This window comes from Cervus elaphus, chromosome 25, assembly GCF_910594005.1.
Source record: "Cervus elaphus chromosome 25, mCerEla1.1, whole genome shotgun sequence".
NCBI classification, from domain to species: Eukaryota; Metazoa; Chordata; class Mammalia; order Artiodactyla; family Cervidae; genus Cervus; species Cervus elaphus.
Genome location: NC_057839.1, coordinates 53,849,569 through 53,874,590, shown reverse-complemented (window position 1 = coordinate 53,874,590; position 25,022 = coordinate 53,849,569). Strand labels below are relative to the sequence as shown.

Sequence of the window (25,022 nt, the reverse complement as noted above, 5' to 3'; positions counted from 1 at the left end):
TCTGGATACAATGATGTATACATGTTATTAGTTGAACATGTGTTAAGGAAAAAATAGAGAATATGGAATTCTTGAAAGGAGAATTTATTGTGTTAATTAGTCTTAAATAAAGTGGAAATATATATATATTACAGAAAACATTATTCAAATATTTTAAATATATATTTGAATATGAGAAGGGAAAAATATAACACTACCATGATTGCTAATAGCAAAGAAAATAAAAAAGAAAATAATTGTAGTATCCAAGTATGGCTTCGATTTGTTAGATTTTTAAGATAATGAAGTTAACAAGGCAGTCAGCTTAAAATGTAAAATTAGTTGCCAACGAGAGAAATGTCTCAACATGATTTTGTATTCAAATTTTGTGTAAGAATCAATTGAGTCAGTATATATGGAAATTCTTTACAAGATGAAAATAGTGGATAAATTAATTTTCTGTATTATTTAGAAGAATGCTTCATGCATAGGTGTTCACAAATGGTTATTGACTAGACTTATACATTACTAACTTTATAAATGACTCTCAAGTTTTTGATAATGTTCTTCTATTTTAAACCGATAGCTTGAACAGTTGCTAAATAGGTAGCAATCTTTGAATTTAATTTACAAGTTCAGAGGCAATTTACAATGTGGTAAGTTCCAAAGCAAAACACTAATAATGGTCTGTAATTATACTCTTTTCTACTTGAATCCATTTTAACATCTGTAAAGCTATGTTAAATCCATGCTGTCTTCTATCTCTGGAGGCTCTCCCCTGTGAAGGCTGAGGATGTGGAATCTATTAAGAGTTCTGTTAACTACTTTGTGATTTCCAAATGATTATTGCTATTTCATGCTGCTTGTTTAGAATAGAAAGATCTATTACATACTACTTTAAGAATAGGAAACTATTTTGCAAAAGTTTAATGACATAGAAAAACAAAATTGATAGAGAGGAATTATAGAAAGGTTTACACAGTTAATCAAACAGTGAGACTAGGAATCATTATGGTTTTCTTATTTTTACCTTTTAGGTTTTCTTCTTTTATGTAAAATAAATAAATAACAATCAAATTAGAAGACTTTCTGAATATTTTATTTACACTTGTTTTGAAAATCTGTAAACAAGCTTATGACATATGCACTCTACCTTTGGGTAATGAAAGTGAAAATGTTAGTTGCTCAGTCAGATCCAACTCTTTGCAACCCCATTGACTGTAGCCTGCCTGGCTCCTCTGTGCATGGGATTCTCCAGGCAAAAATACTGGAGTGAGTAGCCTTTCCCTTCTCCAGAGGATCTTCCTAACCCAGTGATCAAACCCTGGTCTTCTACATTACAGACAGACTCTACCATTTGAGCACCAAATGATGACAAAAAAATGTTAAATAGAGATATCTTTATTGAGATATTTATATGTGTCAGGGATTGTATTATTAACTACTCAAAACCACCTTTGTTGTTTTCTCATTTGTTTTTGTAGATGATAAACATTTAGGTGTAATTTTCTATATCTTAATATCTCAAAAGTGCCAGAACTGAGATTTGACCCCAGGTCTCAGGTTTCTCTGAGCCCAGATTCCACATTTAAGCATATATCAATGCATTATGTCTGTCCTAAAAGTGGAGTGCCTGACCATGGTGTGAGTGTGTGATGTGTGCTTTTCTTGCTGGCTGAGAGAGAGTTTAGGGATAAAGATTTACAGGTGCTTTGATGGCAAAAATGAGATCCTATCTACATAAAAATAATAACTCCTAACTCCTCAGAGACATATCTACATATTTCAAAAATATACAAATCATGCTTATTTAGAGGCACTGTTTAAACTCTCAATAAATAATTGTCATCTAAATCTGATATCTGAAAGATTAGTTAAGAAGATTGAGGAAGTTGAGGAAACGAAAGTTCCAGATTTAGTCAAGGATATGGGCTTCCCAGGTGGCATTCGTGGTAAAGAACCCACCCACCACTGCAGGAGGAGACACACGGGTTTGATCCATGGGTGGGGGAGATCCCTTGGAGGAGGACATGGCCACCCACTCCAATATTTTTTCCTGGAGAATCCCACGGACAGAGGAACCTGGCAGACTACAGTCCATGGGGTCACAAAGAGTCAAACAAGACTGAGTGACTAAGAACAGCATCGCATGCAGGCACATAGATAGGGTAGATTCCATATACTAGAACTGTCTCAGTGCAAGCCCTAACAGCAAGTTACCTAATAAATTTAGCTCATGTTTGTACCAAATCACAGCAATCAAGCTATACAAAGGAATATTGGAGGACAATTACATTGTATACATCATCCAGATTTAACAATTACAAACATTTTGGCATATATGTTTTGTCTACATATTTTGAAGAACTCTTTTATCACAAATCCCAAATATAAAAAAAGTCTTCTATGTATAGGTCTTTTGTTTCTTTAGGTAGATATACTCCTAAGTATTTTATTCTTTTTGTTGCAATGGTGAATGGTATTGTTTCCTTAATTTCTCTTTCTGTTTTTTCATTGTTAGTATATAGGAATGCAAGGGATTTCTGTGTGTTAATTTTATATCCTGCAACTTTACTATATTCATTGATTAGTTCTAGTAATTTTCTGGTAGAGTCTTTAGGGTTTTCTATGTAGAGGATCATGTCATCTGCAAACAGTGAGAGTTTCACTTCTTCTTTTCCTATCTGGATTCCTTTTACTTCTTTTTCTGCTCTGATTGCTGTGGCCAAAACTTCCAACACTATGTTGAACAGTAGTGGTGACAGTGGGCACCCTTGTCTTGTTCCTGATTTCAGGGGGAATGCTTTCAATTTTTCACCATTGAGGGTGATGCTTGCTGTGGGTTTGTCATATATGGCTTTTATAATGTTGAGGTATGTTCCTTCTATTCCTGCTTTTTGGAGAGTTTTAATCATAAATGAGTGTTGAATTTTGTCAAAGGCTTTCTCTGCATCTATTGAGATAATCATATGGTTTTTATCTTTCAATTTGTTAATGTGGTGTATTACGTTGATTGATTTGCGGATATTGAAGAATCCTTGCATTCTAATGAAACTTAAAAGCTTTTGCACTACAAAGGAAACTATAAGTAAGGTGAAAAGACAGCCGTCAGATTGGGAGAAAATAATAGCAAATGAAGAAACAGACAAAGGATTAATCTCAAAAATATACAAGCAACTCCTGAAGCTCAATTCCAGAAAAATAAATGACCCAATCAAAAAATGGGCCAAAGAACTAAACAGACATTTCTCCAAAGAAGACATACAGATGGCTAACAAACACATGAAAAGGTGCTCAACATCACTCATTATTAGAGAAATGCAAATCAAAACCACAATGAGGTACCATTACACACCAGTCAGGATGGCTGCTATCCAAAAGACTACAAGCAATAAATGCTGGAGAGGGTGTGGAGAAAAGGGAACCCTCTTACACTGTTGGTGGGAATGCAAACTAGTACAGCCACTATGGAAAACAGTGTGGAGATTCCTTAAAAAACTGGAAATAGAACTGCCATATGACCCAGCAATCCCACTTTTGGGCATACACACTGAGGAAACCAGATCTGAAAGAGACACGTGCACCCCAATGTTCATTGCAGCACTGTTTATAATAGCCAGGACATGGAAGCAACCTAGATGCCCATCAGCAGATGAATGGATAAGGAAGCTGTGGTACATATACACCATGGAATATTACTCAGCTGTCAAAAAGAATTCATTTGAATCAGTCCTAATGAGATGGATGAAACTGGAGCCCATTATACAGAGTGAAGTAAGCCAGAAAGATAAAGAACATTACAGCGTACTAACACATATATATGGAATTTAGAAAGATGGTAATGATAACCCTATATGCAAAACAGAAAAAGAGACACAGAAATACAGAACAGACTTTTGAACTCTGTGGGAGAATGTGAGGGTGGGATGTTTCAAAAGAACAGCATGTATACTATCTATGGTGAAACAGATCACCAGCCCAGGTGGGATGCACGAGACAAGTGCTCCAGCCTGGTGCACTGGGAAGACCCAGAGGAGTCGGGTGAAGAGGGAGGTGGGAGGGGGGATCGGGATGGGGAATAAGTGTAAATCTATGGCTGATTCATATCAATGTATGACAAAACCCACTGAAATGTTGTGAAGTAATTAGCCTCCAACTAATAAAAAAATTTAAAAAAATAAAAAAAAAAAATAAAAAAAAAAAAAGTCCTCCTAGATAGTAGGAAGCTTTAAAAAATACATTTTCTTACAGAATGAAAAGAATGATAGCATTATTATAATTAATAAAATGCTGTCAATCTGTGCCATCTCACACCCTGTCTAAATAGAAATATTTCTGTCTCCAACTATATTTCTACATTTTTATTGTTTTGAACAGAATTCTGAGTCCAAAACCTGAACTTGATCGAGATATTCTTTTTAAGAAATTACAATTTAATGTTAATACCTAAATAAATCAGAACTCTAAATGAAATAATTATATCATCATTATAATAAACTCAATCATCATGCTTGTCACTGTAACCCGAACCAACGAAACTGTATTAGAGAAGCCTCAATTCAAGAACTGGGTCTTTGGAACCACAAACCCACTCCTACTTCTAATTATTAAATAACAATCCTAAGGCCTAGAAAGAGTACATTAATTACTCAAGATCATTCAGCTAACAGAGGTCAAAAACAAGAGCTGTCAGCAAAGCTTAGACCCCTGCTAAAGATTTTTTTATTGTGTTATTTAATTGAAAATGTATGATAAATGATTGAAATATTGAGCATTATACATCATTTAGGAATTTTACTCAATATAAGTATCTCAAAAAAGTCATCTTCAACATATGATTGAAAAAAGCAAGTAAATATAATTGACCATAATTGACAAGCAATATCCTTCCCAGGTGTTGCTCGTCATAAGGAACCTGCCTGCCAATGCAGGAGATATAAGAGACGCTGGTTGCTGATTTGATCCCTGGGTTGGGAAGATCCCCTAGGGAGGACATGGCAACTCACTGCAGTATTCTTACCCGGAGAATGCCCTGGATAGAGGCACCTGGCAGGCTATAGTCCATAGGATCCTGAAGAGTCCAAAGAAACTAAAGCGACTTAGCATGCATGCAAGCAACATATAACAGCCTTTGTTGATGGGTGCTGAATCTTGCATTTCAAATTCTGCTTTGCATGATCTAAACTAATATTTTCAGAATCAGACTGTCAGTCCAAGCCATGATACATAAAGTGAATGTGAGTGTTAGTCACTCAGTCCTGTCTCTTTGGGACCCGTGGACTGTAGCCCGCCAGGCTCCTCTGTCCATGGAATTCTCCACGCAAGAAAACTGGAGTGGATTGCCATGCCCTCCTCTAGGGCTATGTTCCACCCAAGGACCGAAACCCCGGGCTCCTGCATTGCAGATAAAGCCATTCTTTACCATCTGAGCCACAAGGGAAGCCTGAATGATACACAGGTGTGCACCAGATATTTTTCTATTCAAAAAACTATCTCTGATATGGTTATGGATATGATTATGAGTTCTGCTAAGTGACCTTTAGACATCATCTGCATTCAGTATCCCAGGACCCTTGGGCCCATATTGGACTAGCTTCATCATTTTAATAGTGGAAAATAACAGTGAAAACATATTCAAAAAATTGAGTGCTTTCACAGTGATAAAGATTTCCATTTTTAATGTTTTTAAATTTAAGAAGTTAATTTAAGCACAAGGAAAGGACAGAATTTCTTATTTTGAAGAGGGTAAAAATGAAAATAATGAAGTTTACTTATGATGAAGAGATACAAATGTCATATTTCTTGACACCTTATGATTTTTAAAACTTCTGAAATTAAGGAAATTCATTGAATTTCTTTGAATTGTGATTTTACATAATGTACTACATTTTTATTAAATAAAGTTTGTTATTTATTTATTTATAAAGTACTTGTTTATAAAGTACTTTATTTATAAAGTATTTGTTATTTATTTATTAATAAAGTACTCTTCTCTGCATCCAACTTTTAAAATCAATGGGATAAATGAAAAACCAAGATAATTTCCCCAATTAAGGCCGGAAAAAAAAAGGCTAACTGTGCTAAGCATCAGTTTGACATGGAGCTGCAAAACTTAAAAATCTTATGTTTTGTCTTGATATCATAGCAGGTGATTTCCTGGTGCCCAAAAGTTACATTAAAACAGAATAAATGGCCATTTGTTAGTAGATATGTCTTCAGCTTTCTACAATGGTTTTTCTTGTCCTTGCAACATAGGCTTAATAAATAAAACCTTCACTCACACTAAAATCAGTCCAAACTTTATTTTACCTTCTTACCAAAACAATCTGGATATACCATTTCTGCAATAATGTTGAAATAGTTGACATTATGTTGTAGTATATTCTAGTTTAAAACAAGTGCTGTTATGCCAAAAGAGATTCTAAAACATTTTTATATCCCCATAAATATGCCTGGATTTAAATCTCAAAACAAATGTGACCAAAAGAATTTATTTCTCTGAGGTAAAACAGAAATCACAACAATGGGAAGTTAAAAAGAACAGATGTCAAAAAAGCCTGTTGACATTTTAAAGAAAATTCTAAAATTATAGCCAGAAAACCTAAGTGACTGCCCACCTGATTTAGGTTGAGTTGTTTACTAAGTCTTACTCTGAAGAAATGGGGGTATTAATACCTACCTCATCAGATTATGAAAAACACTCAGCCATATAATAATCTACATTGCAGCCCTCTGCCTGGTACCTGATACTGTAATTATACAAAATTAGTCAGGGATTAAATAGCATGATTTAAGATGGGTCACAGACCCCTGTTTAAACACATCACACCACGCATTAAAAACATTTTGCACATAAAACACAATAAAAACCTACAAAGTCTGTTGTAGAACAGAAATCCTTGATATTGGAGTTGTTCCTTGGCTCTGAGTTTTAACTAAAGTATGGAATCAAATTTCAGAAGGGACTAATCACTATTTTTGATTCACAGACAAGACCCTAAGAAAAAAAGGGCACAGTTAAATCTAGATGTTATAATAGTTGTTGTTTTAAGGAATGATGGAGTGGCTGATGGTGAACCAGAGAATCGCCACCAACATTTGAGAAACAGCAGCAGTATATGAAATTTTGTAAAATACACATAGATTTGTAAAAATGGTATTAAATACAAAATGTGGTAGAGCCAAATTACAGTTGCTTACAACATGACTTGGTCATGGGTTAATTTTATAGAATATCAAATTAAACACATAGCAATTAAATGAGAAGATGTGCACAGAGGTTATGTTATTATTATTATTATTTTGTAAATTTACCTCATAAAAATCCTGTCTTAGGTTTCGCAAACTGTATTCAGGTGACTATTCATTATTTGTGTGCACCAATTATTGCATACTGTAATTAGGAAACCACTTATAAATGCAGCTGTGTTTTCTAACTGATCCATATTTCAGTATGATTTTTTTCTATCCCTTTGTTGTTGTTTTTTTAATATACTTAAAACCCTTTATTGTTATAGATCTATGGAGAATTTGATGAAATGTATGCAAACTAGGCAAAAAGAAAGCAAAAAGAAACAAAAATGTTGAAGGGATTTGAAATAGGGGTTCTAGTATTTTACTTAAAGGGAAGCAGGAAGTTAAAACATAAATCCACAGTTGGAAAGAAACCAATAATTCTAAATACCAGTGAGCCTCAAGCATGGTACATATCTGACTGAATATAACTATATCCATTACTGATGGGTAAGAGCAAAGGATTGGTGCAGAAGGACCCACAATCAAGCTAGGTTTAGTGTCCTCATCAATAAAATGGAGACAGTTGCATTTGCTAAATAATAAATGCGATTGTGTATCCAAATCACTTAGTAAATGGCTTGGACTGGGCATGTAATAATTTACACACATAACGTTAAAGTATCCAGTATTTGGGAATTTTTCTTTTTCTAATGAAGGAAATGTCATATGATAGGTTAACCAGCTACCATACACTCAGCTGTTCTTCTTGTGCTCAGCCTAGCCCCCCCAGCGTCCTTCTGGTTTTCTCCCCTTCCTCTCATCTACCAGAGTGATGTCAATCACAATTCATTTCTTCTCAGTTAATGCCTTTAAAACCATCCAGCCTAAGAACTGGCTAATCTAATAAACTAGTTCATGCTAATGAGTCTAGTCAAGATGTTCCTCCATCATCTCTCACCACACCTCTGTCCTCTGATACTCCTTTGTGTATTTTAGGAGCCATGCTCTATTAAACCAGCTCTTCACCATTTTTCCCTTAGTTCAATTCAATTAATATTTACTAATCTATCATATGTGAAGAATGTGATTTACCCAGAGGGGAGGTAATTTCAATCGGAGATGAAAGGTAGAATATAAATGCAAGTAAGTTATGGATACACTTCTCAATAGAGTTAGTTAACTATTGTGAAGATAGACTTGGTAAGAGAATTGGCATTCTGTGAGAGATGAAGCAAAGACATTCTGGGGGGAAAGGAAAGTTTTAGTAGTTTAAGTCTCGGCTTTTAGCCATTATTACTTAATAATAGTAGAGATTGGTAGATAAAAGCAAAAGGGAAAATTGAATTAAAATGAAAAGTGATACAGTATTTAGAAACAAGGAAATGTTTGAGAATAATTGCAGTTAAAGAAGATATTATACTTCAAAAGATTCATTGATTTTTTTCAAATATGTAATTAATTCACTCAGTAACAAAGCAATGATGATTATTTTATCTCCCAAGAAAATATAATTCTTTATTATATACACAAAATGCTTCTTCTCTGATTAATGTAAATTGTGTGATCACTGAATTAAACAATATTTCTTAGAAGGTTTTTTTTTTTTTTTCCTTACGAAGTTGAAGATTTGGTGAGATTTAAACAGTGAAGAGATGGATTTAATGCTTCCTGGTTGAAGGATATTTCTTCAGTGAGATGTGTCAAATAGATGACATTGTTGAGTAAGTGAAAAGGGATAAATGTTTGACTTTAAGCAACATGGATAACGCTGTTCATCAACAAATGTGAAAGAAACTCGAGAGTACATAATAATATGCTTCCTTATGAACCGTCAATTTGCTTCCATCCTCCAGAGGATAGACAGTGCTCATAAATCTGCCATGCCTACATGACAAGAGAAAAGCATTCAACCTAGGAAATAAGCAAATAAGCACGCATTCTCCTTGCCGTGGCCTCTAATATCCAACCAAATGGAAGCACAAGCAGTGACCCTATTGAGGACCCCTTTTCTCTTTAGTAGGGTAGGCCCTAATTTTCAGAATTACCTCCACACAACCTAATGACTGCGACTAGAAACCAAAGTTTTTACCGTTTAACCAAACCCAGACAAGCACCAATCCCAGGAGACATTCTGTAGATATAGGCCCCCTGCTGATTGTTTGGCCTCATTTGACTGTAAGTTTTACTCCTCTGTACTTAAACGTGTGAGCAAACTTTGAACTCAATATAATTATTTTTTATATTACATTCTTTTATACTTGAAAATAACTGTCTAAAGTCCTATAAAATCACACCATTTCTATTTTATCCATAGTTCTCCTTTCACGGATTGTAGTACTCATACCTATATCATAGCAAAGCTTTAAGGAGTAAATAAGTTTATAAACACCAATCAATGGGAGCATTCAATACTAGCAATTTGTAAGAGGTATTCATATTAATGACTATAAAAGTATACTGTCTATTGTGTGTTTATATCAGAGAGTGATGCAATTTATTTGCTTTCTTTATGTAATTATGTAAGGAATACTAATAAGAAAGTACATGAAAACAAATAAACAGAAAAATCTGAAACTACAATTAAGCATAACACACAGATTATATAAACTGTATGAAGTAATATTTATAGAAATTTATAGAATAGGACTATGTAGTACTCACATTTTTTAGATGATAAAAGCAATGAATAAATATTAAGTAACTTAAGTAAAGATGCATTATGTGATTTTTGTAAAAGATAAGGATAATCTATTGAAAATGATGTGAGATAAGCTTCGAGTGTCAATATGCATAAATCATGTACTCACATGAACTTCACTTAAAAATAGAAAATTTCATTATTCAATTTTCTGTCAAAGTTGAAATATATTTTTTTAAATTATGGAACAGCTATCAACTATTTTATAACATAGAAATGGAGTTTTTGGCTCTATTCCATTAAACATTCAACAGGTTTATTTTGAACACTATTGGTTTTGAATTTGATTGGTCTATTAGAGACCATTTAGTCACAGATTTAAAGTGAACATGTGCCTTTCTGAAAATTACCTTTCTAAGAAAATTTTGAGGAAAGATTTCCTGAGATATTACAGAAGAGAATTGGGGTATTAATAATCTTCTGCAATGCAAGTCCTTTATGTAGGACACTGTCGGTTGTAAACTGGAGATTTTTTCTTCTAAAGATGTAGATTGAGAGTAAAATTGCAAACATACTAATCAATTTAGTGGCAAAAACTTCCTTGCTCAAGGATATTTATCTTACACCTGTCTTAATTTATTAAATACTGTATTGTCTTTATAGTTACACCCTCAAATGTCATTAATGTATTTTACAATGGAGTTGAAGATGACTTACAAGAGTCAAAGTTTAAGCGAGATTTCACGTAAAATCAACATAAATATATGGTTAAACTTTAACTCACAAACAGTATAAAATCTTTTTTAGCTTTTTTTCTTTTCTTCTTTTTAAATAAGCTGCATTAATTCTGAATTTAACAGGTACACGTATACTTAAATTTATACTTAAATTCACTTATAAACAGTATCATATTCTCTCTTTATATTCCATATACCTCTGTTTAAATATGACTTAAAGCCATGGAAACTTGGGCTAACATTAAAAATCTAATTAAGCTTTACCTTATAAGACAATAAAATGTATGATGCCATGCTTGTTTTAATATAACCCTTTCTGAAGATATGCCATGAATCTTAGTTCTCACAGGCAGAACAAATGATTCAGTGTAAATATAATTCTGTTTCAATTACCTACGATCTTAAGGATGACACTGTAAAATATAAATATAATAAATAACATAATAAATTATATACCAGTGTTTCAATTTTCAAAGTTATTTATGTTTCATTTACATCTACAGAATGAAAAATGGATGTAAATTTTCACACACACAAACCTACATTTTTTTTCTGTAATAATAAAATATACTCATGATGATATGTAAAGTCTTGTGTATTTGTCAGAAAGTAATTTATTTATTATTAAGATGATTAAGCTATTATATATATGGCAGAAAAACTTTCATAACACAATTTTTTTTCTTTTACTCTGATGTGTTTCTGAATTCCACGAAGCATTTTCAAACAAAATTGGTCTCTGAAGCAGATACATTTTGAACCTATATTAAAAAAAAAAAAAAAGCACTTATCTTGATAGGGGTTTCCAACATGGTCAAGTTTGTGATGTCCTAAGCAGAGGACTCAGGACAGATGTGGGTGGTAGGGATGAGGCGGGAGAGATCAACACCTAAAAATTGTATTACCTCATATCTTTTTTTAATTGAATGGAATATAATGGTTTAGAGTTTGTTTTTACATTTAAAAGAGTACCAGAAAAATCCATACATAGAGGTGTCTTTCTAAAATAATGCGAAGTACATTGTATAAAACAACAGAATTCGACTTTGAAAATGTTGGTTGTTTTGATATGCCGGCATTTTTCATTATTTTTGTTGCTACAAATGAGCAGGATTTAATAAGATATTTGCATACTTACCATAAAGCCAGGCAATTATATAGAATATGTGTGGCGAAGTATATTTTACAGAAAATAAATGAAAACATAACTTCTGATCTCAAGGCTTATATCCTTATATTTCATCTTTTCACAAGAAATTCAGGTATTCAAGATGTTTCTTATAATGCAAGTCAATTTTATATCAGATCTCATTATTCACCAAAATAGTAGAGGGTATACTATTATTTTTATCTACTATTTATTAAATTTTCAGTATCTATACCTATTATACGTATTATTTAAATATAAGCATCATTGTTTTAACAAACCTGATCTATAAAACAGATTTACACAGACAAATGATGATTAATAGCCAGGCAGTTATACCCCTAGAGTCAGATGTTGAAAGACATTATAAAACACAAATAAATTCAGTGCTCATTAGGAAAGAGATCTACATCTAGCAACAAGTTCAAATGATTAATAAAAATGCATAACCTGATTTATCGATGTATTCCAAGCCCACACATACACAAAATTACATTTTAGAAATAGCTTTTTTTTCTCATGTTGAAATGTAGTAATATAACATTCATTGAGTTATCTATTTTACATTATCAGTCTCTTCCTTGAGCTTTCTCTTTTTTTTTTTTTTTACTGTACAGTGTATCTTTGTTTTTTTTTTTTTCTTTTTTTTTTTTATTAGTTGGAGGCTAATTACTTCACAACATTTCAGTGGGTTTTGTCATACATTGATATGAATCAGCCATAGAGTTACACTTATTCCCCATCCCGATCCCCCCTCCCACCTCCCTCTCCACCCGATTCCTCTGGGTCTTCCCAGTGCACCAGGCCCGAGCACTTGTCTCATGCATCCCACCTGGGCTGGTGATCTGTTTCACCATAGATAGTATACATGCTGTTTTTTTGAAATATCCCACCCTCACATTCTCCCACAGAGTTCAAAAGTCTGTTCTGTATTTCTGTGTCTCTTTTTCTGTTTTGCATATAGGGTTATCATTACCATCTTTCTAAATTCATCAAAAGAATAACTGAATGCAGAGCAAAACAACTTCTGATCGAAAGAGCTTTCTCTTAAAACTATTTTTAGAAACACTTATGAAAGTCAGTCTAATATCAAGGTACCTTTGCTGGTTCTATAGCATTTGAAAAATGTGCCATGAGAATCAGTTCAAATTTTATTAGAGAAAATAATGGAATATTTTTAAAGAGTGAATTTTAAAACACAAAAGAAATTGTTCTGTCAAACCTATAAATATCTAAGAATAGCTAGAAAGATCTTTAAGATAAACAATTTCTACATTTCTATAACTTTTTAATATAAAAGATATTACATGGAAAATTTTACCTTATAATTCGCTTTATGAATGTTTGATGATATATTTTCTTATGTGTGTCTGTGATTGGGTCCTGAAGAGAAAAAAAGAAAAAAAATACATGAAAAACTTTTTAATCTTTATATCATAAAAAGCTATGCATAACCATGAATTGTTGCCTACAAATCTCCTCTGTCCATGGAATTCCGCAGGCAAGAATACTGGAGTGGGTTGCCATTTCCATTTCCAGGGCATCATCCCCACCCAGGAATCAAGCTCAGGTCTCCTGCATTGTAGGTGCATTCTTTACCATCTGAGCCACTGAGGAAGCCCATAGAAAGTAACAGTTTATTACAAATTTCTTCATCTCACTCAAGAATCCAAATCATGAGGACATAATGGAGGATGAGGAGCAAATACAGTTTTTGAAGAGGCAAAATATTGACAGAAATTGAACTACCAGATTTCTGTTTTTTTAGATCATAGCCTTCTGAAATAGAGACTCTAGTGGAATATCAGTCTCTTATGAGATTTGAACAATTTTAGTTACATTCTCTGAACCACTGTTACTTCAGTTGATTAAGATGTATACGCTCTTCATAGAGGTTCAAATAATAACCTAGGGTTATAATCCATTTGAAGACCTTAGCTTTGTGCTTAATGCATAGTCAGTATTAAAATATAAAGTATTAGTAGTGATTTCAAGTAATAAAATAATACTTATAAGAAAAGTATTTAATAATATATGCATCATAAATTCAATATTGTACTTTGAAACCATAGATTATGAAAAACATATCAGAATATAAATGCAAGAAATAGTAAAATTTACCTAAAATATAACATGTAAAACAAGCCAGTTTTATAAATCAATATAAAGTATATTGTTCTAGAATTGTGACAGATGTTTGAGTAAATTAAGAATATTTTATTTCATATTTTATTAAGTACACAACATAATTTCAATTGTATTGAAGTGTTTACATTGAAAAGAGAATATTAAAAGGAGAAAAATAAAAGGAAATATTTGTGATCTCAGAGGGTAATAAAGGTCTTTCAGAACCTAAAAGCAAATGGCATAAGAATTTTTCTTATTCTTAGTTAAAATTATCTTAGCAAGACTTTAGGTGATGATGCAATTTGCTATGAACTCTTTTTCCTAAAACTTACAGATCATTCATGCAACAATGATTTACTGCATACCTGATATGTACCAAGCATTATTATTCATGCTGGGGATATAGCAATGACCAAAACAGACAAAACACTGACCCTCATGATCTTATTTTGTGGGGAGTAGGAGGGGTGGAGAGACAAAAATATATACTCAAATAAGTACATATGTATTGTATGCAAAATCATTGTTTAATCATTGATAAAACGACTTTATCAAATGCCATAAAAAATAGGCAGGAAGGGTTAAGAATTACTGGCCTTCATCCAGGGAGAAACAACAAGAGAGATGACATTGGCATCCAGGAGAAAACTTGGAACTGCAGAAAAATATTTGGTAATTTACTATGAGTGTGGAAATGATGACCTACACATAGATTATAAACTCCATAAAATGAAAGTTTAAGACTGAGCCCTTTAAGGTCAGAGGAATGAGGAGGAGCCACAGTTAAGACAGGAATAGTAGGAAGATGTCCTGGGAGCACTGTTAAGAGAAAGAGATTTGAAGTAGTTTGGAGATCTTGATTATCTACCTGTCTGTGTGTGCTGGGTGCTAATTCGCTTCAGTTTTGTCCAACTCTTTGTGACCCATGGACTGTAGCTCACCAGCTTCCTCTGTCCATGGGATCCTCCAGGCAAGACTACTGGAGTGGGTTGCCATGCCCTCCTGCAGGATATCTTCCCGACCTAGAAATCGAACCCACGCCTCTTACATCTCCGGCATTGACAGGGGTGTCCTTTACCACTGAGCCATCTGGGAAGGCCATCTACGTGTCTAACTATTATCTGTCTATTGAAAGCAAATATCTCCGAGTCCTTTAGAACACATACTACTCAGAAGTCTCAGGCTTCCTAGGCTCCCAACACGTGTATTCTCATATTCCTAATTCAGAACTCTTACCTCTTCAATGTGGCCTTTCCTAAAATGAGGTAAAACCCAATGTGACTGGTTCCTAAGTTTGAGCTGAGGAACTAGCGTTGATACAGGGTTCACATGCCTCATTATTAGGAATTCAAGGCATTCACTGATAGCACATAATGCATCAAATTCTTGTGTATGATCTGAGTTGAGGAGCATCAAGAGTTTGCAAGGAGCAACTTTGAAGTATTGGGTTATTTGAATGTTCTACGAGAGGGACACTCAAATGTGAGCAAATAGAGACTTGCTTATGTGTAGCATACGTTTTCTGCAAAGGTTATCATAGGCCTGTTGTTAATGAGACCAATAGTATATCACTGGTCATTTCATCTCTGCCTCATCGCTGGAAGTATGATGTTCTCTCCCATATCTATGGCATAATGCATGGCATGGACTCTAATTGTGACACAGTCCTCTCGGGCTTCCATGATGGCTCAGACAGTGAAGAATCTGCCTGCAGTGCAGGAGACCTGGATTCAACCCCTGGGTCGGGAAGATCTCCTGGAGTAGGAAGTAGCAACCCACTTTCGTGAGCTTACCTGGAGAATTCCATGGACAGAGGAGCGGGTAGTCCATGTGGTCACAAAGAGTTAGACATGACTGGGAGACTAACTTAACTGTTTAAAATCTGACAACAGAAAATTAGTTTATAATTATCTTTAGCTTAGTGAAAACTGCTCAGTCAACCAGGAGATGTCACTAATGAATAATAACTCCATCTACTGTGTTGCAAACATTTATTCAAATTTATGGGAACAATTCAGCCAAATACTTTCTAAGGATTTAAAATATTGTCCCCATATTAGGAAACATATATTTCACTTTTCTATTAAATCACATCTTTCTTGCCTTTACTCCAGCAACTTCTATGTGCCTTATATTTTAAAATGTAACAATTATTTTAGAGACAATTTCAACAAGTACTAATTTGCACTTCTGAGCTCTTAAAGTAATTTTAAAAAGTACACTTCTAACTAGAGAAGGAATATTTTAGGAAATATATATGAAGTCACTTCAAAATGTATTCTCAGTTACTATATAGGTCACTGTTTCAAAGCTTTTCATATTATATTGTATTCCACTTGATTTCAAACCTCTTTCAAAATTATGGGCTTATATATTCACAGAAACTAAAGTCTTTCCAGGTTATCTAAAAATAACAAAATGAGACATGGCAGCATAAATACAATAATACTACAGCCCTTTGATTTAATTTTATTTTAATAAGACATTTTTGTGTCAGACCAGTTTAAGGCTCAGAGCAAAACTGAAGGGACATCCAGAGATTTCCATGTACGCTTTTGCCCCCACACTTGCATGACCTCTCTCATTATCACCATCCCCAACACAAATGGTGTATTTAGTACAATTTATAAACCTAGACTGACACATCATAATTAACCCAAAGTCCATAGTTTACATATGGTTCACTCTTGGAATTGTACATTATATGGGCTTAGATAAATATATGACAAATATTCAACATTAGGTACATGCAGAGTATTTTGGGGCCTTCCTGGTGGTTCAGTGGTAAATAATCCACCTATAATGCACAACACCCAGGTTCAACCAGTGGGTCAGGAAGATGCCCGGGAGGAGGAAATGGCAACCTACTTGAGTATCCATGCTTGGAGAATCCCATGGATAGAAGAACCTGGCGGGCTACAGTCCATAGGGTTGCAAAGAGTCTGACATGACTAAAGTAACTTAGCACACAGGTGGAGTATTTTTACTGCCCTTAAAATCCTCTGTGTTCTGTTCACTTCCTCCCTCCCCTTTTCAATTCCTAGCAAACACTGAACTTTTTATAGTTTTCATAGTTTTGTCTTTTTCGGAATGCCATGGAGTTGAAATCATACAGTAGATAGCCTTTTTAGATTGGCTTATTGTGGCTGAGCTGGTAGAGAATCCACCTGCAATGCGGGAGACTTGGGTTCGATCCCTGGGTTGGGAAGATCACCTGGAGAAGGGAAAGGCTACCCACTGCAGTATTCTGGCCTGGAGAATTCCATGGACTATAGTCCATGACTACGAAGAGTCCATGACTGAGAGACTTTCACTGATGATGATAAATATATATTCAAGGTTTCTTCATATCTTATCAGGGCTTGAAAACTTATTTTTTGGTGCTGAGTAACATTTCGTTGTCAGGATGTACCATGGTTTATTTATTCACTCATTCACTGAAGGACATCTCAGTTGCCTCCAAGTTTTGGTAATTATGAATAAAACCGCTACAAATACCAGTGTGCAGGCTTCTGTGTGGATGTGTTTTCCACTCTTTGAAGTAAATACCCAGGACCATGATTTTGGATTGCATAATAAAAATATATTTAGTTTTGTAAGAAGGGCTTCCCTGGTAGCTCAGCTGGTAAAGAATCCATCTACAATGCAGGAGAACCCCAGTTCAATTCCTGGATTGGGAAGATCCATTGGAGAAGGGACAGGCAACCCACTCCAGTATTCTCACATCCATACTAATGTGAGAGTTGAACCATAAAGAAGGCTGAGAGCCAACAAATTGATGCTTTCGAACTATGGTGCTGGGGATGACTTTGATAGTTCCTTGGACAGCAAGGAGATCAAACTAGTCAATTTCCTACAGGAAATCAACTGTGAGTATTTATAGGAAGGACTGATGCTGAAGATAATGCTCCAGCACTTTGGCCACCTGATGTGAAGAGCTGGCTCATTGGAAAAGACCCTGATGTAGGAAGGATTGAGGGCAGGAGAAGTGCATGACAGAGGATGAGATGGTTGGATGGCCTAAGGGACACAATGGATATAAGTTTGAGCACACTCTTGGAGACAATAAGGACAAGGAAGACTGGCACGCTGCAGTCCATGGGGTCGCAAAGAGTCTGACATGACTTAGGGACTGAACAACAATAAAAACAACAGTCTATATATATAAATATTGGCAGGTCTATGTCTTGTCTCTGTTCTTTTCTACTGATTTACTCATCTATCCTTGCACCAGTATTTCACTGTCTTGATTACTTTAAATGTATAGTATCTCTTGAAGTCATTTAGTCTCATTTCTCCAGTTGTGTCCTTCTCCTTGGATCAGTGTTGATTATTCTCATTCTTATGCAATTCTTTGTAACTTTTAGACTCATTTTGTTGATAGCCACCCAATAAGTTGTTGGGGCTTTTTTTAGGGATTGCCTTGAATCTCGAGATCAAGTTTTGAGAAGAACTGAAATCTTGCCAATATTGTTTTTCTAACCGTAAGCATGGAATCTCTCCATATATTTAGTTCTTTGATTTTGTTCATCAGAGTTCTTTTAGTTTTCCTCATTTAGATCATGTATTGATACATGTTTGATTGGTTTGTTCCTAAGTATTTCATTTTTTGTATGTTTATGTAAATGCTATTACATATTTAATTTCAAATTCCACTTGGTCATTGCTAGTATACAGAAAAGCAATTGACTTTTGTGTATTAAACTTGTATTATACAACCTTTCTAAAATCACTTATTAGTTTTAGAAGTTTTTTGGTCAGTTATTTTGGATTTTCTGTATGGATAATCAAGTTATTTACAAACAAAGACAATTTTATTTCTTCCTTCTAAATCCCCATACATTTATATTTCCTTTTCTTTTTTATTGCATTACCTAAAGCTTTCAGCAGATTTTTTTAAATTGGGGGATTATTGCTTTACAATGTTGTGTTGGTTTCTACCATCCAAAAATGTGAATAATTCATATGCATTCAGTTGATTTTTAAAAGGAGTGGGAACATCCTTGATTTATACTGATCTCAGTAGGAAAGCTTCCACTTTCTCATAATTAAGTGTGATGATAAAATGATTTGATTGTGCTTTTTAAGAACCATGTCAACCCAAAGACAAATTCAAGTATTATATTGCCTTTTTTAATAATCTGAATCTATCAGTAAGAATCCCAGTGAGAATATAATGTATTAAAAGATCTCTGTATTCTCCTTCCAGGAAAGCTCATATTCAACAATGGATTCTCAGTGAGATGTAAGGACATGTTTTTCTTATTCTGAGTGGAGAAATCACTAAAGGGTCACCATCATCAGAATTTCTCACAAAACCTGTTGAGACCTCTTTTACAATTACCTTGGAACTTAACTTCTGCTGCTGCTTATTTCCATTTGCTTGCTTCCTTCTCTCTCTTTACACATATTTTCAGGCAAATATCACCAGACAATTAAGCTCCTGCACAATAATCTCCAAACTTCTCTTCTTTTTCACAGGTAAGTCAACCTGAAATATAGTCCATACACTCTGCAACTTACTGCACATATGATGGGAAGGCAATAGGTTCTGAATATCATTTGCTTAAAAACCCAGTTATGTATGTACTAGCCTGTTTTGGTAAACTCTGATTCTTTAAACTAGAGGCTATCTTGAATGGACCTAAAATAACATATTTCATTAGGGCTTGGGGAATTATGAACATAGCAGAACTGTATAACACTAGGTTATATTTTGATGTCAATCAATTTGGAAATATTCACAAGATTAATTTTAAATTAAGGTAAATATTTACCTATAGAAATATTCATTAAAGAGTCGCTTTGATAAAAAGAACATTTAAAGTAATTAAAATATTCAAAATTAAACTACAGTTGCATGTAGCCAATGAAATTATATCTGAAGATTTTAAGGGCATGAGTAAATATTCATGGCATAATGCTGCAAAGTTGCTTCAGTCGTGTCTGACTCTTTGGGACCCCATGAGCTGCAACCCACCAGGTTCCTCTGTCCATGGGATTATACAGGCGAGAATCCTGGAGTGGGTTGCCATTTTTCCTACAGAGGATCTTCCCAACCCAGGGATTGAATCCACATCTCAAGTCTACTGCTCTGGCAGGAGGGTTCTTTACCACTAGTGCCCACCTGGGAAGCCCTCATGGCATAATAGTAAACAGGTACATATGGGTATGGCATTGTTAATGCTTATAAATATGTAATATTTAGAGAAGGAGGAAATAATTCCCAAAATCTCAGAGGAAAATGGATGAAACATCACAGAAAAGATCAGTGAGAGATAATATTGGGTTGACAAAGTGATTCTTGAACACCTGACAAAGTGGTTTGTCTTTATTCTAAGAATAGGGTACTAGGTTAGGTTAGAGTGTTCTTTCAAAATATCCTTTTCATCATTTATTATCTAGATTATATATGCTTCTTAGTGCTTAATCACATATAAGAATAATCTATGGAACTTTTATAAATTGTATGTATGGCTCTGCTCAAAAATTTTACTTCGGGATTAAAAGATATTGCATTGAATGATTAGAAATTTATAAATAGTAGTGGAAAAGTAGCAAATGGGATGCATATAAAGAAAGAATTAGCAGAAAGAGGTATAAAAACCCATTATTATACGTATCCCTATCATTGTAAACATAAGAATAAAAAATTATCTTAATTGGGGTGATAGCAATTAAAATAATGAGGAAAGATAAATGAAAACATTTTGTTAACAAAGAGTCTCTATGATTTGGTACTTAATTAGACAAGGGAGCCTGGAAATTCAAAAGCTGTGGTAATTCACCGAAAAAAACAAAGTTAAGTGGGGTATGCATGTGTGTGTGTCTCTGTGTGTGCGCACATGCGCGCATGCGCTTGCACAGAGAGGAAGAGAAGGAAATTAAGACAAAAAGTGGGCAGGGGATTTCAAGATAGAAATATCTCCATGTAGGCATATAAAGAGGAGTATAACATTTATAGAATTAGATATTGATGTAAATACAGAATAAATCAAAATAACAGTACAGCCACAGAAATGGATGAAAATCCGGGATACAAGAGAAGTTACCATTGTTTCTTCAGTGACATTCCACTTTAAAAAGAGAATCGAGAATAAAATAAGGCACATTTATCTCCAGGAAAAAACAAAGCAAAACAACTGAGGGTTAATGTAAGTAGGCAAGCTGCTAGCATTGATTTTGGCTTCAATATGTTCAGTTCAGTCGCTCAGTCATTTCCGACTCTTTGCGACCCCATAAATCGCAGCAGGACAGGTCTCCCTGTCCGTCACAAACTCCCAGAGTTCACTCAAACTCATGCCCATCGAGTCGGAGATGCCATCCAGCCATCTCATCCTCTGTCGTCCCCTTCTCCTCCTGCCCCCAATCCCTCCCAGCATCAAGGTCTTTTCCAATGAGTCAACTCTTTGCATGAGGTGGCCAAAGGATTAGAGTTTCAGCTTCAGCATCAGTCCTTCCAATGACCACCCAGGACTTATCTCCTTCAGAATGGACTGGTTGGATCTCTTTGCAGTCCAAGGGACTCTCAAGAGTCTTCTCCAATACCACAGTTCAAAAGCATCAATTTTTCAGTGCTCAGCTTTCCTCACAGTCCAACTCTCACAACCATACATGACCACTGAAAAAACCATAGCCTTGACCAGATGGACATTTGTTGGCAAAGTAATGTCTCTGCTTTTTAATATGCTATCTAGGTTGGTCATAACTTTCCTTCCAAGGAGTAAGCGTCTTTTAATTTCATGGCTGCAGTCACCATCTGCAGTGACTTTGGAGCCCAAAAAAATAAAGTCTGACACTGTTTCCACTGTTTCCCCATCTATTTCCCATGAAGTGATGGGACCAGATGCCATGATCTTAGTTTTCTGAATGTTGAGCTTTAAGCCAACTTTTGCACTCTCCTCTTTCACTTTCATCAAGAGGCTTTTTAGTTCCTCTTCACTTTCTGCCATAAGTGTGGTGTCATCTGCATATATGAGGTTATTGATATTTCTCCTGGCAATCTGAATTCCAGCTTGTGCTTCTTCCAGCTCAGCATTTCTCATGATGTACTCTGCATATAAGTTAAATAAGCAGGGTGACAATATACAGCCTTGATGTACTTCTTTTCCTATTTGGAACCAGTCTGTTGTTCCATGTCCAGAGCTAACTGTTGCTTCCTGACCTGCATATAGGTTTCTCAAGAGGCAGGTCAGATGGTCTGGTATTCCCATCTCCTTCAGAATTTTCCACAGTTTATTGTGATCCACACAGTCGAAGGCTTTGGCGTAGTCAATAAAGCATAAATAGATGTTTTTCTGGAACTCTCTTGCTTTTTTGATGATCTAGAGGATGTTGGCAATTTGATCTCTGGTTCCTCTGCCTTTTCTAAAACCAGCTTGAATATCTGGAAGTTCTTGGTTCACGTATTGCTGAAGCCTGGCTTGGAGAATTTTGAGCATTACTTTACTAGTGTGTGAGATGAGTGCAATTGTGCAGTAGTTTGAGCATTCTTTGGGATTGCCTTTCTTAGGGATTGGAATGAAAACGGATCTTTTCCAGTCCTGTGGCCACTGCTGAGTTTTCCAAATTTGCTGGCATATTGAGTGCAGCACTTTCACAGCATCATCTTTCAGGATTTGAAATAGCTCAACTGGAATTCCATAACATCCACTAGCTTTGTTCGTAGTGATGCTTCCTAAGGCCCACTTGACTTCACATTCCAGGATGTCTGGCTCTAGGTGAGTGATCACACCATCGTGGTTATCTGGGTCATGAAGATTTTTTTGTACAGTTCTTCTGTGTATTCTTGCCACCTCTTCTTAATATCTTCTGCTTCTGTTAGGTCCATATCATTTCTGTCCTTTATTGAACCCATAATTGCATGAAATGTTCCCTTGGTATCTCTAATTTTCTTGAAGAGACCCTAGTCTTTCCCATTCTGTTGTTTTCCTATATTTCTTTGCATTGATCACTGAGGAAGGCTTTCTTATCTCTCCTGGCTATTCTTTGGAACTCTGCATTCAAATAGGAATATCTTTCCTTTTCTCCTTTGCTTTTAGCTTCTCTTCATTTCACAGCTATATGTAAGGCCTCCTCAGACAACCATTTTGCCTTTTTACATTTCTTTTCCATGGGGATGGTCTTGATCCCTGTCTCCTGCACAGTGTCATGAACCTCTGTCCATAGTTCACCAGGCTCTCTGTCAATCAGATCAAATTCCTTAAATCTATTTCTCACTTCCACTGTATAGTCATAAGGGATTTGACTTAGGTCATACCTGAATGGTCTAGTGGTTATCCCTACTCTCTTCAGTTTCAGTCTGAATTTGGCAATAAGGAGTTCATGATCTGAGCCACAGTCAGCTCCCGGTCTTGTTTTTGCTGACTGTATAGAGCTTCTCCATCTTTGGCTGCAAAGAATATAATCAATCTGATTTCAGTGTTGACCATCTGGTGATGTCCATGTGTAGAGTCTTCTCTTGTGTTGTTGGAAGAGAGTGTTTGCTATGACCAGTGCATTCTCTTGGCAAAACTCTATTATCCTTTGCCCTGCTTCATTTCATACTCCAAGGCCAAATTTCCCTGTTTTCCAGGTGTTTCTTGACTTCCTACTTTTGCATTCCAGTCCCCTATAATGAAAAGGACATCTTTTTTGGGTGTTAGTTCTAAAAGGTCTTGTAGGTCTTCATAGAACTGTTCAACTTCGGCTTCTTCAGCATTAACCCTGTTTCTCAAAGCACTACAATTTTAAACTTTAAAAATAACTTAATTCTATTCATATTATTTCATTCATGTGTCCATTCAAATATTTATGACTAACATATCAGACCAGGCACAGCGATATGGCCTGGATATACAAGGAAGAGACTATAGTATGCACTCTTGAGGAGATCATAGCATAACAGTGATAAAATGAATGCAATGTTAAGGAAAGCTCTGCAGAGCTTGTCCCACTAGAATAGCAAATTTTCAGATGGATCACTGGGTGACATATTTTCATAACAAGAAAACACATACACAAAAGAATTAATTTTCCACCAGGTTTTTCTTAAATGAAAGAAGAAAGATGTGAAATTATACTTCTCACTAATTATTCACTCATTTAATTTGCTGTCTTTCCATACCATATTGGTTTCAGCAGTATTCCAATAACTGAATGTAAATGTAGACTGGGTAAGTCTACATTGTGAAAAGGTGTAGCTATTTGTAATGTTAAGACCCCCATAAACTTGAGACTTTAATGCTCTGTTTAAATTCTAAAGATTAACTCAAATGTTATATTGAGTTTGTAATAATTGATTAAGTAATTAATGAACCAACTAACTGTGGAATAAACAGTGATTGCAACAATTTTTTTTTCAATACACCATCCAGTTCCTATGATGTACATGTTTGTGATTACCATTATCATTATCATGCTTATGCCCAATATAATAACTGCTTAATAGAAACAGAGTTCTAACATTTCTGAATAGCCACAGAACAGTTTTTGGCTGGTTTGAGGTCCAACAGACCTCAGAGAAAGTTGGTATTAGTCGTCGACGTGAACTCCAGGTATTTTGACATTAAGATTCCTACCATTTTAGCTAGTCAAACCTTAAGCCAAGAACACAGAGAAGCCATGCCCAGACTCCTGATCCGTGGAAATTTTCATATAATTTTTTATGTAGCAGAGAAATGCATAAAGATTTTGGTATTTTGAATTGAGGTATTAGTGCAACAACAACAAAAACAATTTAAAATTTGCAAGTAGCAACTTCTTGAAATCAAGAAGTTGGTGAAGAGTTTGAAACCTGGATTTGGAAGATCCTACCAAGGACGGTTCAGAAGGAAGTGAGGAACATGTTACTGAAAACTAGACAAGGGAAAACCTGTGTTATACAGTGATATAAGTCTTATAAAACTGTGCCCTACAGTTTCCCAGTTGGTGCTAGATGTAAAGAATTTGCCTGCCAATGCAGGAGACGGAAGAGATTGATAGTTTATGGTGAACGTTGTCAGATTCCTGATCTCAGAAGAAGATTTAGCTTCAGGATCAGGGACCAGGCTTGATCACTCAAGAGCTTTTGTGTAGTGGAGTTTTATGAAAGAATAAAAGGGGCGGAAAAAGCTTCTGACATAGACATCAGATGGGGGATGAAGAGTGTCCCAACTCACTAGTTTTATCAAGCCTTATA

General features: G+C 35.1%; 1 protein-coding gene across 1 annotated transcript in view; it reads right to left on the bottom strand.

Moving 5' to 3' along the window:
- The window catches only part of CDH18 (cadherin 18), a 1,203,920-nt gene that overhangs the window by 823,594 nt on the left and 355,304 nt on the right, over positions 1 to 25,022 (bottom strand). The window contains exon 2 of the mRNA XM_043887493.1: positions 13,059 to 13,120. The gene's annotated coding sequence lies outside the window, so the exon portion shown is untranslated. The remainder of the gene's footprint in view (positions 1 to 13,058; positions 13,121 to 25,022) is intronic.